Consider the following 3,877-nt stretch of genomic DNA (forward strand, 5'->3'; position numbering starts at 1 on the left):
TATGAACCATTTCTGAGCGTTTGTTTGTCATTAAATTTTCATATTTTGATATTTTGAATAATTGTATAATACAAAGCCTTTTTTGTCAATGATTACATGTTGAAGAAATTGCCAATTGCTTTTAATTTGTGTGATTTTTGTAAGTAGTTAACAATTTTTTAAATATATTTCTGTATTTATTTTTGTGGTATTTGTGGTGTTCCTTTAAACTCCAGAAGTGCTGAGAGTTTTGTCTGGGTGCAAACTGCAGTGATGTGGTGTATGTGTGTGATGTTGGCAGGAGTGAAGGGGCAGTGTGTAAATCTTACGCTCTGATGTCCAGTCTGAGAACACTCTGCCATACCTCACACTGACCAGACAAGTGCATAGACCTGAGACTCATGCTTGCACAGCCAAAGGTAATTTATGACTGTGGTCACTCCAGCAAGGAAGTGTGGCCACGGAGTCTGGATTACATGCTGGTTGTGAGATGATAGTTGATATATTATTTCAGTCAGAAATATGGAGGCTTTTGTGATTTGAGTCCAACTGTCCTTACCTTGCTGAAATATACATGAATGAGGGAAGAGGGGTGTAGGGAGTGGAGTTTGTGTACAGATGAGTCTCCAGAGCAGGGATTCGCTAGTGATGAAGCTGGCTGAGCTCATCTAAGTTACACCAGATTTACTATGAATTTGAATGGCCCTGGGTTATGCTCTAAACTACCTCTGCTGTGTTTGGACATCAAATGCATAATAGTCGTGACAGTCTCCCAAGACAGCCAGTAAATGGCAGGTGAGGACACAACTGTTATGTGAATTCTTATATTGGTGAGCAATGAGTGACTGTTAATGACTGCATCATGAGTCAAATATTCCTGCCAAAGTAACGTTCTTGGCGATGATAAGTGACAAAACCCAGCAGACTCTCTAACAGCATGAAGTCTGGGGAGGTTTAGGATTCCATTGTTTTTTGGGTTGTAATATTTATCCCTGTAACATATCCTATATTAATATTTCATTTGTCTCCTCTCAATATAATGCAAGGCTCAATATAAAAGGAAGGGCGTAGAATTGGCATGGACGGAGGTGACGTGTCCCCACCAATATCCCGTGATTATTGAATTGTCCCCCACCAATAATTTGATCTGTCAATGTCTCATTAACCTAGAGGTGCAGAAAGGGTTAAATAACATTCTCTACTCTAGTACTACCTCGACAGTTTGTGGGTGGGTAGATTCATAAGTCCCCACCAAAGTCAAGAGCAAATATACGCCCTTGGGTAAAAATATTGAATGTTACAAAGTCTTGTTTGTTGTGGAATCAAAATATTTTTACGTGTTCAGATTGAATTTCTGAAAGCACATAACAACAGGATGTGATCCTGAATATGTGAATCACTACATTTCAGTTTATAAACCTGGGATTAATGTCTTGCCTAAATATTTAATAAAACTGTCTTCTAAGCCGGCCGACTGGAGAGCAAGTTAAATATATTCATTCATTCATTATCTGTAAGCGCTCATCCAGTTCAAGGTCGCGGTGGGTCCAGAGCCTACCTGGAATCATTGGGCGCAAGGCAGGAATACACCCTGGAGGGGGCACTAGCCCTTCACAGGGCAACACACACACACACACACACACACACACTTTTGAGTCGCCAATCCACCTACCAACGTGTGTTTTTGGACTGTGGGAGGAAATCGGAGCACCCGGAGGAAACCCATGCAGACACGGGGAGAACACACCACACTCCTCACAGACAGTCACCCGGAGGAAACCCATGCAGACACGGGGAGAACACACCACACTCCTCACAGACAGTCACCCGGAGGAAACCCACGCAGACACAGGGAGAACACACCAACTCCTCACAGACAGTCACCCGGAGGAAACCCATGCAGACACAGGGAGAACACACCACACTCCTCACAGACAGTCACCTGGAGCGGGAATCGAACCCACAACCTCCAGGAGCAGTGTGACTCCATGCCGCCCAAGCTAAACATAATCAATTGTAAACAGGAAGTATACAATAAAATACAAAATCTCACTTTTGGAAGCAACACACTTACAGATGATTGGAATTTTATTATCATTAGTTAATGTTCAGCCTGTAAAATTTGAATGAGAGACTTAATGAGTGAATGGACGGACTGACTGTATGAGTGGAAGAGAGTTAATAATTTGTGTGAGTGAGTGAGTGAGTGAAATGTTTGGAAATATGCAAAATAAGACAGGTTTTACACTGTTCAGAAACATACCTGGCCAGCTAAACAGCACTTGTGGTTTAGCACACCACATCAGTTTGTTTTATAGTGTGTTCCAGTTCAAAATACACAAATTTAGAGATAAAGCCTCATTCCTGTTGAGTGAAGTGTATTCTGAGTGTTTTCAGCTTCCTTCCTCTTTTTTGAACCCAAACTCACAGCGCTAAACTCCAAACTCCACCCAAACTCCACAGCGGCCGACTACAGGACTTGTGTTTTTTCCCCACAGTGAGCTCCCACAGCGCCCCCTCCCTGTGGCTCTCTTGAATGCACATTAATTAACTCTGGCCTTGTATTTCAATTGTATTTCTGGCCAAGAAATTAAATGCCATACACAACAGAAATTAGACACATGTCATAATTTTGAAATACCGCCCTCATTTTGAGATTCCTTTAACATTAAATATATGTATATGGTATTACCATTAAACCGCCCAACCCTAGAGTTCATCTGTAACAGCTCTCAGACAGGTTTGTATGCAGGTACAAAGATGTCCCTCTTCCTGTTTCTCACACATTGAGACACACACAGAACATAATCACACCTCATTAGAGATGAAGCTTATAAATATTGTAGGGTCTCAGGGAGCTGGTGTGGATAAGGCAAACACCCTGTCCATAATTACAGTATTCTGAAAGGTGAAACTGTTCCACTAATGGCCATCTGCCATACACACATCAGTAACACAAACAAACATCTACAAACAAATAATGCACAACAAGTACGCACTCACAAATAAACCACAGAAAATCTCCAACAAAGGCCACATTTATTTTTCATTTTCACTCCCATTCACATTCAGATTACATCTGCACTGAGTACAATGAGTACTGACTTCAGCGTGGAATAAAAGGACCTACAGGTCATTGTATAATTTGTTATTTGACCTGGGGTCAAACATATGTCCAATAAGAATTACCCTTCGATCAGCTTTTAAATTAAAATAACCTCATTGTTTCGACCCTCATTGTCCATTTTCATAGCTCCACTCCACAGATTGTTATCAGTCCAGGAGTGACGCTGAGGGCTTTAAAACTGGTAACATATTCTGCTCTTTTGGTCAGGCTTTGTAGATGCTGGAGCATTGCTGTGGTAATCTGATGGCATTAAGAACAGTTCAGGTAATGATGTTAAGCTTTATATCCCTGTAGTCATGACTGGCTTTGGGCCTGGTGACCATGTCTCTCTCTCTTTCTCTCTCTCTCTCTGTCTCTCTCTCTTTGTGTGTGTGTGTGTGTATAATGTATATAAAGTGTATATTCCTTGTATTTACAGTGTCACCTGCCATGCTTTACATGTACTTTTCTGGTGTTTATACTGTAACATCACTATAGGAACCAATACATATTACTAAGTAACATAGGTTGTGTTTCTCTCACTCTGTTTCACTTGAAGCTTTTGTAAACATTAGAACAAACACCTGTGGGTGTGAGTTCTTCACACACCCCACCCCCCACTACACTCTGTTAATTCCCATAATTAAAACGAGTTGTACATTGTTCAGTTATTATTATAATGAGTGTCATTAAAGCTGTGGGTTTCTCAGGTGAGGAGCATGTAAACATACAAGAACACACACACACACACACACCATTCAACAGGAAATCAGTCTGAGAGCCCAGCACTCA

Source organism: Hoplias malabaricus, chromosome 4, assembly GCF_029633855.1.
Source record: "Hoplias malabaricus isolate fHopMal1 chromosome 4, fHopMal1.hap1, whole genome shotgun sequence".
Taxonomy (NCBI): domain Eukaryota; kingdom Metazoa; phylum Chordata; class Actinopteri; order Characiformes; family Erythrinidae; genus Hoplias; species Hoplias malabaricus.